Raw genomic sequence first — 14878 nt, forward strand, 5'->3', positions numbered from 1 at the left:
GTGATAGCGTAAAGAGTAGCATTGTATAAGATTGTATAAGATTGTATAAGATTGTATAAGGATTGTATAAGATTGTATAAGGATTGTGTATTTATTACAAGGTCAAAGTGAATCATAAAACAACACAGTAAGGCTGGCTGTGCTCATCTTGAGTCACGTGCCACAGGGGAAACTGTCTCCCAGAAGGGAAGGGCAAACCAAGTGCAGGGAAGGCAGAGCTGGAAAGACCACTGCAAAACAAGCATATTCCATTTTCCCTTCAGAGGCCTCCCATCTGGAAGAGCGCGGGAAGAGGAGCAGTTCCCATTGTCTGTGGCCCATGGCTGGCAGCACTGTGCCATCTGCTGATCCACGCAGCTGTGTTGGAGCCTTGAAGGTAAGGCAGCCATCCATCTCTGCCCACAGCCTGCTCTGATTTCAGTGCTGCTGCAGGAGAGTCTGAAATGCAGGCTCTGCTCAGCTCTGCTGCACTCCAGCTGGAGCCAAAGCCAAAACCACGGGATATCAAAGCACAGCTGACCATTGCATTAGTTCCTTGGATCTCTGACAAAAAGCTGTTCCCCAGACTTACAGCCTGAACCACGGCAAAGAAAAATAAAAGACAGTTTGCCCTAAACTAGCTTCCTGCAACCAACAGCAAGTGGTTCTTGCTACAGGCCAGCAAATTGGTGCCAGAGGGCTGCCCAAGGAGCTCCCAGTCCAGCCCAGTTAACCCCTTCCTCCCGAGCAGGCAGCCCCCACATTTGTGCTGGGCAATTGCTCACCTCCCTCTGGCAGAGCCAGCATTCTTCCAGGAATTCTGCCTGTGCCCGAGTACCGGGAGACCATGTGGTAACTCCATTCGCTGCGTGTGGCCAGCTGTACAATTCCATTATGCAAATGACAATGCTGATAATTAAAAGTGTTTATCAAGTAACCACAGAGGAATGGGGCTCTCCTCCATGACCAAGCTGCACTCCTCATCATGGTGGGACTATTTAATGTGCCTATCTGTTATCTTTGCTACAACTGCGTTACCCAAGACACAGCCAGTGTTTGTCTGGGATATGACTGACCTTCTTAGGATATTGACAAAATAAGGTATCTGGCATTTGCAATTTGGCATTTAACACCAGGAAATTACCTCTGAAAATTCAGCCTATTTCTCCTTCCATTTCTAAAAAATTAACTTTTGAAATATGAGAAATTAAGCTAGAAAAACAGAAGAGAATGTCTGGCCAGGTCATATGCAGAAAAGAATCTTTTATGAGGCCTATTGTAATGTTGGTGTTTTCTCAGATCTGTTTCAAGAGAAAAAAAATCAAACCCCCACAAAAAATCAGAGAGTATCCATCAGCAATGTAAAGTTTAAAATGGAAAAAGAATTGAATTAGGCACTAAGACAACTCTTAAATGGTTTGATTTTCACATGGGAATATGTCACATCACAGATTTTTCACTCACAACCACTGCTATAAATGGACTTCAAGGGCAAAATTATGTCAAATTCATTTGAGAGTAACAATGGGAGAAAAAACAAAAATGGAAGTGAGCTCAGAAATTTTAGAGCAAAGAAATGAAAGCAGGTCACCAAGCAGAGGTCCTGAGAGAGAGGGACCAGCTGGGATCAGACTGGACAACTTGTATCTGACCAGTGTCACCACTGATTCCACCAACCGAGTGGCTTAGCCTTGCACTGGAGTAACCCAGACACCTTCAGAAGGGGGTGATGTTTTATTTTACATAACTATAAAGAACTTATTCCTGTTTCTTTGATTAGCCTCAAGATTCCAGCTGGGATTCAACCAGCTGTTTCCTGAGGAATAAGACTAACCTTTGAAGTGACTGTCAAGCACACCAAAAGGCTTTAAGAGCGTACAACTTATTATTTGTGACTTGGACTGCCAAAATTATTTCCTCAAAAATGTCAAAACCAATTAAGAAATTGACAAAACCAAAACAAATGTAATCTTTTGATGACCCTGATAAGACTTTTCAAGACAACTTTCCAGATGTCCTGTCTGCCAGTTGCTAGCTCTGCAAAAATAACAAAGTTTAGATATCATTTTACTCCTTTCTTGCTACAAATATGATACACTCTTTCCTATATTCATTCTCAATTTTTTTAGGGGGTAAGGATAGTGACATCAACACAACAGCAAACTTCTGCAGTTCTGAAGGTAAAATGGCACAACCATTTGTTAAAAGTTAGTAAGTTTACCGAAGACACTATATTGATGCCTAAAACAGGCTACCTGAAATAGAGGCCAAGAGAGTTAGAGTAAAAAGAGGACGAATTTATTAAAGGCCATTAGGTACACCCAGGGCAAACAAAGGCCCCTTGTGAGGCTACACCCAAAAGGGACACCAGGTCACAAGCTCCTCACATTTTGTAAATTCTGTTGTGTTAGCATATTGGTCCTTAATTCTCCAATCACCCTTAGGTGATGATGTTAACCACCCCAGGCCTGCTCCCCTCCAATTCACTGCTGTTTACATAGTTTTGGGCTCTAGGACAGCAAATGTGTCCTTGGATTTCCATTCAGAGCAATTTTTTTGGCTAAAGGTGCTGTGAACAGAGGCTTTAGTGTTTTATATGACGCCCAGAACTACCCCAAAGCTACAGATACAAGATGAATAAAAACTAGAAATTCTTAAGGCATCAGTATGACCTTGATATCTGATGTCTAAACTTGACAACATGGGTTCACTTGGCTAGGTAAAAACACTTCATGATTATTCTTTACAGATGCATCCATGAGTCTGACATTTGATCCCAGGCAACTCCTAAGATTTGTATGGTTCCCTGTTCCATGGGAATCTTGGGGAGCTTCACCAGATAATACTACAAGGGCTGGGATACCTCAAATATAAGCAAGGTGGGAGAAAACCAGATTTTTGTACACATATAAGGATACTTGACTAGTGCTGACAGTTGTTAATTGCCACCTCTGTTATTTTTGCCTTCCCATTAGAAAACATGGTCCTCAACAGAATTTAGTTAGAATTTATTGAGTAATATTTTGAGGAGAGTAATAGAAAAGGTGACAGAAAATGTTGCAGTCACTTGCAACTGTTAAAATGTGTCTTGCTGGCAGCTTCATTTGAAGAAAAAATATAATCTCCAGTAAAAGGTGATTTATCACAATGACACATCTCAACACCTAGCTCAGCAAGAGCCACTTTAATACACACACAAAAATAAGAATGAGAGGCAGAACAGAGAATAGAATAAAAACCCTGCATTTCTGATACCTTCAGAAATGACAGTGCTCTTCTCCTCCACTCCCCACATAAAGGTAGCTCTCTCACCAGGCTCCCAACCCAACCCTCTGGCACATTATCCACTAATCTGAGTTGTTTTCATTGAAAGGGGCTTATTTTTATGTTTGTTTGTAATTAAATTTTAAAAATCTGTATCACGCAAAAATTTTAAGGAAAAAATATTTTCAAGATGTAGGGTTTTAATTACATTGAAATGGTGACCCTGAGATTAGTTCTGTTGGTTAGAGCAAGGTGCTAATGACACCAAGGACAGGGGTTTGGTCCCTGTGTGTGCCATTCACTTAAGAGTTGGACTCAATGATCCTTGTGGGTCCTTTCCAACTCAGAATGTTCTGTGATTCTGTCAAACATCTGGCTGCCATTTTCCCCCCTCAGATATTAATATTCTTAAATCAAAAGTTTTTTTTTTGTTTCATCAAAAAGCAATTTTCTGGGGGAAAAAGGATAGAAAGCCTTTGGCAAGATATTTTTACTTAAACCAAATGAATTAGTAAGTCCCTGCAAACGCGCTGGCTAACACTGCACTTGTCATGAAAGCAGTAACAGAATTCTGTTCTGTTCACAGAACACAAGCTTTGCTCTCCTGTGTAACAGCCAATTTTCCTGAGGTGTGAGCAGAGGAGGAGCAGACCCAGCTGAAGGGTCTGACAGGGCACAGGGCTCTGCTCTCCTTGGCACACTGTCTGCAGGTCACACTGTCCCTGTCCAAAGGCAGTGAGAGTAATGATGCACAGGAATTACTGACTTTGCCCCTCCTCAGCACCTCGCACTCAGACAGAGAGTACAGCCCTTCCTTATGACACTGCCTGAGCTCACAATGCTCACAAAAGATGACATTCCTGGTTTAAAGGGCAGCACAGCTAATGCAATACGTACCTCCCGATTCTGTGACCTGCTCAGTCACAGACAGGACCATTAGAGTCCTAAAATGAACCACAAGTGTGAAATGAAAACACAGCCACAGCTCCTTTCCCCATTCTGAAGGAATTCATTGTTCACACAATATTTTTCAATGCAAGATGAAAACTGGCCAGATGACCACTCTGATTTAAGTCATCAGGTAGTGTCAAGGCTTCTTAAGAAGGAAAAAAAAGAGGAAAATAACCACAGGTGTAGCACTAATAAGCTCAGCATCTTGCCAGCTACGAGATTCCCTAGCATCCAAATATCTGCTAAAGAATGGCTTCATTTGCTCACCGGCAGCACAATCCTTACAACAAGGCCACTTGTTCAGTCTTCTGCCCTAAGCAAAATCCTGCAAAGGAAGGCAGCTTTATTTGGCATTGGTTGCTTTGGGTATCAGTGTATATTGTTTTTAAATTAGCTCAGGTGTGGCTTAAACAGTAGAAATAAGGGATGCTGAGGAATTTCAGAAACCCTGAGGATGTGGTTCTCTTCAGAGATCATATTTACAGATGTTATATTCAACAGCATTTCCTAAAAAAGGATTCCTCGATAGGCACAAACTCTATTACAAGTAGCATTGGGATAAAATTACAGTAATATCACTACTTTAAAAGTTCTTCTCAATTTAAATCACCAAAAAACATAGAGATTTAAGCAGCTTGGTTCCAGATTTTCACTTCTGTCAAAAAAAAAAAGCTGAGGAAAGAATAAAAATAGCAGCAAAGCTATGCAGTGAATACTCTCTTTGTCTGCTACTCTAGTATAAAACAACAGAACCAGCAATAAGCAATCAGGGCAGCAGAGTTTGTGGGGATAAGTAAAACAATGCACACATGAAATAAGGGAATCAGTGAAGTGTCTGGAAATGCTGTTATTTCTTTTAATACAGTAATACAAATTTATTTCTTCAATTGAATCATAAATGACCAATAGAAAAATAAAGATCAGTGAAGACCCTAATGTAAGCAATTGAAAATGACTGCAGCTGTATCTTTTGCAGCCTTGTATACAAAATACCCAAAGAATTGCCCAACAGATGCAAAAATAAACAAACTAACAAATGATGAAACAGCTCCCTGGCTGGGCTTTGTCTGCCAAATCTCTGCCTGGAGAGGACTTTTATGTCCATGTAATGAACTCTCAAAATTATGGACTTACAAAGGAAACAGCTGCTTAGCCATAATGGTAATTATCCTGGTTGGACTAAGAGCACCCAGCCTTGGGGCTGTGGCTCAGGGCACCTGACCTGCAACACAAGACACAGAGCTGGGGCTGAATCAGTGCCACTGCCCAGAGCTCAGCACTGACTCACCTGTGCTGTTTGGCACAGGACAGGCTGGGGACCAGGAGCAGGCCAGTGAGTCTGGCTGGCTGCAACAGGCCCTCCAGGAAGGCCCAAAGGCTGAGTGTGCTCGACACAGGACCCAGGGAGCCATCAGAAGGTGGTGGGATGTCAGAAGTGACCCATTGTGGCACAACTCCACACATCCTACAGATTGTGGCAGCTTTTCGCCCACACTGAGAGGTAGTGGTGGCCAAGTCCTTCTGCCACTGCTCTGCTGAAGGTGGCCTCAAAACCCACTCTGAGACAACATCCTGAGCTCTGCAAGCAGAGAGGTGCTGCCCAGCACCTGCAGTTTTACAGCTGAAATTATCGTTATTGCATTTTTGTGGTCCCAATGGCCCATGGAGCTTAAAGCACCTCTGGGTGCACTGCTCTCTGGAGGCACTGATGAGTGCCTCCACAGAAGGGGCCCTGGCCCTTCTGCTGCCATAGCACTGGCTCTTTGAAGGGAGAGCAGAGCTTGTCCTGTCCTAAGTACAGTATGTCCTTCTCCAACAAACATGGTAGGTGAAGCAAACCCCAATAAAAGCCAGTCAAGTGTCTTTCTCATGGTCATTTGGCAACCTGGGAGTGGTCAGGCCTAGAAAGCAGGAATCTTGACTCTCAGTTTCCTATTCCAGCTACCAGAAAAACCCACTGCTTCCCACAAGTGCTATTTCCCATATTTATCTTGATTGCCTATATAACTATGAATAGTAACAAATAAGACACTCCCTAAATTCTTCTGCCCATATTATCCAGCAGATGGAATCTGAGATTCCCATTACCACAGATCCTGCCCTGAATGGTGGAAGAACCAAACTGAAATGGACAAGGCTTGTACAGAGCTTATCATTTTGGTACATATTTACCTGAGATAAAATCATCAAGTATTTATTCAGCAGCTGACAACGGGGACCACTTGCTAACAACATCTGCCCTCTAATTCCATACTGGCACAACAATTTTTTGGCTCAGAACCCAGAATGCTAACTACACAGCACCACCTTGGAAGTGCAGAAATGTTCACATATAAACTGCTCCTTCCAGCTTAAAGAGCACTGGGGCTGTAAAAGTTGCTGCACTACTGCCATGCACAATAGGGAGCTTTTAAACATGTCATCTGCCAAATACATTTTCTGACAGAAAGTGATCCCTGGGATGATACTGGATCATTTCTGTATGAATGGAGTTAAGCATAGCTTGTAAGGGACCAGTACAGCAGGATTTCAAGAATCAGACAACAGATTAGAGACAAGTGACAAGGCTGATCTCGGCAGCTGCAATTAACTGTCTTTCCTCCAGTCTCTCCTGCACAGTTGTAAGAAGGGCTTCGTTTTCCTCCCGCTGATGAAGGTTGATTAGCAGTCAGGTGGGGAGAGGCTCTGGGGAAGGCATGACGCATTAATTAAATCACTTCTACCAGCTAAGTGATGACACTTTGATTTATAGCAGAGCTCATTCAACCAGACACTGGCATTTCCTGGGCACCAAGATGAGGAAAAGCCAAGCTGGGAAGCAGGTGGGAGAAGAGGAGATGTGCACATAAAGGAAAAAGAACATTGTGAAGTAAATTGTGAAGTAAATACCTGCAACCTATGAACTATTTTTAAAAATAATGCTGCAAGGCCATGAAACATGAACTGAAAATTAGTTAATTCATGTTGCTTATTTATTTTGTCTGCATCTCTAAGAAAAGCTGCTTTAGGATAGAGCCTCGTAAAATTCTCTCAAACTAAACATAATATGTATTATTATTTCATAAGGCGCATTTCAACCTGACACACTCAGTTTGTGGCTCCAGACATGAGTCAGTGCTATCTTCAGGCACAACAGCAACAAGCTTAGAAAGAGAAACTAGAAATCTCCAGGAGGCAGAGCAGGACAGTGATCCAGGGACAAGTTTCAGATGCTGTGCCCCAGCCCACTCCTGCTGCACCCTCTGACAAGACCAATGTATCCTAAACACTGTGTTTCAATTTCTCCCTCTGCCAAAGGGCGATAATGTTATTTCATCAACCTTTGTAAAGGGTTACCTTTATCCAGTTTAATCTATTTTGTTTAGGATTTTGACATTTGAAAAGGCTAACCTAAACAGCCTTCCTCTTGGAAAGCTTTTCTTTTGATGACAAGCCTACATATTCTTCCTTGTAAACTCCATGGTCAAAATCACAAACCTTCACAAGAGAGAAAATATTTCTACATCCCAGAACCCAAAATAGGTCAAAGCATGATTATCAGTACAGTAATATTTCACTCCCTCTTCTGAGTCAAATATGCTTTAACAATTCTTGAATTGCTTTTTTCCTTGAAAGCCTAAGGCAGCACTTAGTGCTTAAAACATTACACTTACTGTACTGGCCAGCAGTATTTTTTAGTAAGACAAAATTTTGCATTTTTGAACACAAAGGTTTGTTTGCTCACAATATTTCATAGACTGAACATTCTTCCTTTATCTTTTTTTAAAGATATGCAAATATTAACAAGAATAATATTGGCCCTCTTCAATGACACCAGGCTCAGCCTGGTTTCATGCATGAAAAGGTAAAATTTAAGGACAACATCAAACAACTAGGTTGACTCCAAGGCTGCATTCCTTTCAGTCAATGTCACTATCCTTCTAGGTAACCTGTGTTGCTGGAGCAGGCAGTGACCTCACACAGGACTAAGGCCATGTCACAGTAGCTGTTTGTAAGATTTAATAAAAAGCAAATTCTTATTCTCTAACCTTAACTAACATGCAAACAAAGGAAAGCACAAACAAACTATCTCTACTCATATGGCTTCCGTAGCAGTGACCAGTGGCAAAAGATCTGCTCTTATTTTAAATCCAAATTCTGATCAGCAAAAGATCTCGTGAGCCCCTTTGCTTGGCACATGCAGCATGTACATTTATCTCACTAACTTTTCTTATCTAAACTGTATTTCTTCTTTCAGGTCAAAACCTTGCTGTGTCTCATATAAACAATTTCTACCTCTCAATGCTTCATCTTGTTTAGAAGTACAGTTACTGTTACCCTTGATAATATCTTGAACTTTCCTAGCACACCCCTTAGGACCTCCAAGTGCTTTATGGCTTATTTAGTGTGAGAGTCGGATACGAGAAAACCCTTTCCTGAAGCAGCAGGAACAAAGAAATTTGGGTCATAAAGGAACTCTGTAGCAGACCAGTACATAAATCAGTGTTCAACCAATCACATTTGTCCTTGTTAATGTTGTATAATATATTTGGCTCCTTTTGCATCATCAGCTCTTGATAACAAAAGACTTTATTTAACACTGAATTTGGTAGGTAGCTAGGTGGGGGTAGGGAAAAAAGCTGGCTTGCTTTTAAATAGATCCACATGCATCTTCTTTTCATCATTAGAATAAATTTCCGGAGAGGTGAGCAGAGGTTTAGCTGCATGACTCTCATTAATGTTAACTTTATTTCAGTAATGAGGTGAAAGTACAATCACTGGAGCTAATATAATCAGAGTGATGAGACAAAAGTCTGCTGCCGTAAATACTGCTGAGGAAGATGACATTGACAATGCTGATAGGCAAGGAAAAATAGGTGTCAGGAGCAAAATGATGCAGTGAGGGTAAAGACCATGCCTTTAGGTATAATAGTAGAGCTGAAAAGTGCCAGGAGCTGTTGCAGTGATGTGAACAGCCTGACACTGGTCACAGGTCCATCTGCAAGGTACTGAGCACAACAATCCTCAGCCTGACTGATTCCCAGGAAAAACTGAGGAAGCAGGGGGCAAACAGTCCTGTGCCCTTAAAAGTCATTTGGGAAGGATATTAAGGAATTAAGTAGTAGTAAAAAAGGAATGTTGAGATAAAACAAAACAGCAGGTGTGGGAAATCAAAAGCTATTGTGACAGCCCCAGAATACAATCCCACTAATATATTGCACCAGAAAGACCTCAGACAATGAAAAGTGAGAGCACCATCGTGCCACTGCACTCCATTACTTTAGCTAATAGAATGATCTGAACTGAACAAGGCTGGGAAGATTTTTACAGTAATTAGCAAACCTGTTAGTGCCCATTTTTCTTCTGCACAACACATGAACAAAAGAAAAGCAGACGCAGCTATTAGGGGAAACTAACGGGAAGAAAAAGTGGGAAGACAGACAATGAGTTGGGTAACTCTGCAGAAATAAAAATAGTAATTACATTTTTTTATTACAATACTAGTACACAAGGATTTTTAGGTTTGCAATAAAAAAATACACTGCAATACTCTAGTAAATATATAGCGTATAATCATCCACATCCAAGTACTACTAGTAGAGCAGGAACAGAGGAAATATAATGTATACATTCACTCTATATAATTCTTGCAACATTCAGTACCTCTGTAAGCAGCTCTGTATGACTTTATCCAGATACCATAAACACAGGGTTGGGGTTTTTTAAATCGTGTGGAACTTATGCACTGCAAGCTGTTTGTACTGAATCCATGAATTTAACTTATAGCTACAAATGAAATGCATTTATAATGACATGAGCAAGACGTGCCCTTTTCACTTGATTTCAGTTTCTTACTGACCCTCTGGAACAGAATTGCTCTGAACCTGCTGATGCCCAGCAGCAGATCTTGGTGGTAAGAGCTCATGCTTTTTGGGCCAAGACAAAGCATATTTGGGTTTGCCATCCTGGCTTGCTGCATTGTCCTAGTCATTGTTATTGCAGAAATCCAACCAGAGCCAGAAGAGCCCTGATCAATATGTCTTTGTTGTGTAGCCCTGAATTAACTACATCTCACTTTCCTTTGACAGCGACACAGATCACAGGCAGCTGCTGCTTCCCCTATGAGAAACACGAATTCTGGAAAGCATATTCATTATCTGGCTGTTAAAAGCAACGGAGCATGCAAGCCTCACCCTGCCTGGGCTACCTGAGACATCAACAGCTCCCTTTGATTAAGTGACTGCCAGCTAGTCACCTTCTCACTCTAACCTTGATGTGGCAGCACTGTGACAAGTGCATACAGTGTAACATCACAAAATGTTCACAAATAGATGGCTTAATTTGTTTTAATAGCCCGGTCCCTTGCAGCATTTCAGCAGCAAACTCTGGGTTTGAGGACAGAATATATCAGCTCTTCACAGGGAACTTACCTGCAAGCCAGCTGGCAGGAAGCCAGGGAGAATCCTGATGAGGTCCAAAGCTCTCAGTCTTTACCTAGCTTACAGCACTTAATAAATTCCAAAGGAATTCCACCCACCCCCAATGACACCATTTTTAAGTTGCAGAACTCAGGAATCTGAAAAATTGACTTTATAAAAATTGCAGCTTCTTAATACATCCCCTGTAGCTGAGTATTACTTGTGTACCAAAAACCACCCCCAAACCTGACTGCATTTGCATTTCATAGTCAGAAGCAACATAGACACTAAAGGTTGAAGTTTGATTTTTATTTTGCTCGTCTTACAGTCGCTGTCAGTCACCAACTCCCACAATGTTTTCCTGGGCCTGAGAATATTTGCGGGATTTTTTTGCAGCTGCTGGAGTAAGATAGTTACGTAGTTTTTACACAAGAACGAAAAATTCAACCTCTGCAATTGTAAAGAGGAGCTCAGAACTTTGAAACTTAATTGGTCCATCTTCAGATGATAAATAAGCCCATTATCACTTATTTTAAAATTTATTATGGGTTTAGATGTAGACCTGGCACACAATTGCTGAACATTTAAAATTAGAAATCTCAACATTCAACACTGCTGTTTCAGTTCATGTATCACCAGTAAATCATCTCACTTCAACTGCCAAGCTTTTAAAAACAAGAATACACAAGATACAGAGAGAACCCAGCCTGAATTTAAAAAATAGCAGGACAGGAAAAAAGCCTGTTGAGCACTGAGAACTAGCTCTCCCAGGTGTCATTAGGCAAAGCAGAACATTGTTTATATATATATATATTTATATATTGTAATTCCTTTTCAGCATAGGGCTGGGTTTCCATGCATTGAGATGAAGGTTCATGACCACAACTTACCTGGGCTCATTTAGAGATAACAACAAAATTTTAAGTACCTACTAAAGAGAGAAAAAAGCTTAACTGATGCTGGTGCTATTTTGGTATCATAAAAAGTTCTAAATATAAACTTATCACAGTAAAGATTCAGATCAGATAGCATGTACACCTTTCCATAAATCATTTATCTCCTGCAAGCAAGCTTCATTAGCGGCTGGCAGCAGGCTGGGATATTGGAATGAAGAGAAATGCTTTTTTTAGCAACATAGGAGTTTTCAGTAACTTTCAAGTAGCTTTGGAACTCCTGTGGCTAAAAAAATAAATGTATGTTTATCAAAGCAAAATCCATTGATTTGAGATGCTTTTGCTCAGTGGGATCCCGGTCCAAGAGCTGAGCTTTTAGGGACAAATGCAACATAAATGGGAAAATTCATACTCTGATTCCCAGCCCAGCGGATGGCACAGTTGTGGAGAAACACAAGTTTTCTCTCCTGAAAGTTTGGATGGGTGTGCCTTTAGCACAGCCTGCAACCATGACAATATGAAATTTTGCATAAATATACAAAAGCAAAGGAAGGAATACAATTGAAGGCCACGGGTAGCACCAGATTCATGTCGGGGTGAAGAGAAATTGAGGAGAGGGAAAAAAAGGAGAGATACCCTCCTTTATCCAAAGCAAGGAGGAGTGCTTTTCTTTAAAAAGCAGCTTTATCTCTAGGAGGAAGAATTCCCACTATCCTGTTTCAGCCTTCAGTAACTACAGCTGAGATAGAGCCAAGGCAAAGCAGAGGAAGGGAGAGCAGATAGAGGGGCCTGAGAAAAGAAAAAGATAAACTAAATCATTCAGTGAGCTGAGAGGAAAGAAGATGAAAGCAGGTTTAGGGGTGGCAAGAGGTTTCAAAGCAAATTCACATCAATGGCAGGCTGGGAAAAGTAAAACCAGGCTGAGGGACTGAGCCTGTCCCTCAGGGCAGGGCTGGCTCCGAGCGCCACAGGGCTGCTGGCCTGGGGACTGCAGAGAGGTTTACACTTAAATACACACTGAAATACTGCCTTTTAACCAAACATGGACCAGCAGCAGGCTCATTGGACTGCGGGCAGTGAGGGGAAGTGTAAGCAAAGCTCCATCTGGGACAGGGACAAAGCAGCACCTCAGCATGACATGACCGCCGCATCCCTCAGCCTCACCTCAGCTCTCCCCTGCGGGTCACAGTCTGCTCCAGCCCTCGCCACGGCCCGGGCAGAGCCGTGGAAATCAGGACACTCTCTGAGGGTGACACACCCCGTCCTGTCTGACAGCCTCGTCCCCAAACAGGTTCGTCACCACAGCACCACGCCAGGCAGATCGTGGGGGACATGGGTGCGTGAGGGCAAAAATGTGGGAAATGGACCGGGGATGTGTGAGGGGGAAAAGGTGGGAAATAGGGGCCAGAGGTGTGTGAGGGGGAAAAAGGCGGGAAACAGACCCTGAGATGTGTGAGGGGGAAAAAGGCAGGAAACAGGAGCCAGGGCTTTGTGAGGGGAGAAAAGGTGGGAAACAGGAGCTGAGGGTGCATGAGGGAAAAAAAGGTGGGAAATGGGGCCAGGGGTGCATGAGGAGGAAAACGCAGGAAATGGACCCTGAGATGTATGAGAAGAAAAAAGGCAGGAAACAGGAGCCAGGGGTTTTGTGAGGGGAAAAAAGGTGGGAAACAGGAGCCAGGGGTGTGTGAGGGGAAAAAAGTTGGGAAACAGGAGCCGAGGGTGCATGAGCAGAAAAAAGGTGGGAAATGGGGCTGGGGGTGCCTGAGGGGAAAAAAGGCAGGAAACAGGTTTGACCAAGGGTGCATGAGGGGAAAAAAATGTCCAACCCCCCTGCCTAGGCAGGGTCACCTGGAGCAGGTGACACAGGAAGGTGTCCAGGCAGGTTTAGAATGTCTCCAGAGAGGCAGACTCCAGGCCCTCCCTGGGCAGCTGTTCCAGCACTCTGCCACCTTCCATGGAAAGAAGGCCTTCCTCGTGTTGAGGTGGAACCTCTCGTGTTTTGGTTTATGGCCATTGCTCCTTGTCCTGTCACTGGGCACCACTAAAAAGAGTCTGCCACCATCTTCTGACACCCCTTGGAAATATTTAAATGGATTAATGAGAGCCACTCTCAGTCTTCTTTATACTAAATGGGTCCAGATCCCTTAGCATCTCTTCGTGAGATACTCCAGACCCCTCATTATCTTTGTGGCCTCCTCTGGACCCTCTCCAGTAGCTCCTTGTCCTTCTTGAACTGTGCAGACCAGAACTGAACACAATATGTGGCCTCACCTGAGCTATTTATTATTATTACTATTATTATTATACACTTATCAATTAGGATACCCCACTGTCATGTCTCTTTTTCCACATTAGCACCCAGGATCACCCAAGAGGTTGAAAACCCAGGCAGTCCTCACTGATAAGTTTATTTTGTAGGTTATTTTAGGTAGCCAGGCCAAAGGTGCAGGAGGAATTCCAGACACACACTCCATGCTTTTTGCTGGAGCAATGTAACAACTCTCATCCTGTACTCATAGGTTCCCCTGCTTTTCAACAACGGGAATCCAGCTCCAACGGCTCCACGGAGAGAGACCAGCCTTTATCCAAAGGCTGTGGTAACCTCTGCTGGCAGCTCCTGGCTGCTACACCAGCTGAGATGCTACTGGAGGTGAGCCTGTAGTTGAGCAGACAAAAAGACAGAAGAGGTGTTTTACATTTGCTTACTCATACTTTTGTATGCATTTGCTACTACAGAGGATTGGAATTTTTTAATTGAATGTGTATTTTTAAGGCATCAATGATTTAGATAAATTAGGACCCTGCTCATCCAAGTATGAACATGTTTATTTCCTCAGATAGCACAGCTTTTATTACCAAGCAGGTCTGTAACTGTAGTTTGCAGCTAATCTACAATTTTCTGTTTGAAGATGTGGATACAGCACAGCGAGTGTCATCTGACATACCTGAGGGATGCATTTTATGGATAGAATAATACCAGTAATGTTACTTTTTTTCAGTGTTTAAACAAACATGTCACACCTGTGACTTATACCCAACCATATCCCACTTCTTCAAATGGTGATTCTTCATATCTGTGTAAGACAGGCACAATTCATATCAATAGCTACATTAAAGGCTCCAGGTGAGGCCATGGTCATAAGTTTTAGGAACTACAAATGTTGTCTTTTTGCTCTGAGGAGTTTAAAATCTAAATAGATTTTTGGCAGGGCAGGAAGAAAATGTAGGCAATGGATATAGGATTTCCATTTACCTTGATTCCTATTATTGTGCCTTACTCTGCAAGTGCATGCAGAGAGATGGAATACATAGAGGAAAAATAAGAGCCTGGGTTTTATTGGAAGCTTTCATTAAATTGGCAAGAAATCAGGTGCTAGTCTTCATTTCAACTAT

The sequence above is a fragment of the Lichenostomus cassidix genome, chromosome 15 (assembly GCF_008360975.1).
Source record: "Lichenostomus cassidix isolate B80296 chromosome 15, HeHo_3.0, whole genome shotgun sequence".
NCBI classification, from domain to species: Eukaryota; Metazoa; Chordata; class Aves; order Passeriformes; family Meliphagidae; genus Lichenostomus; species Lichenostomus cassidix.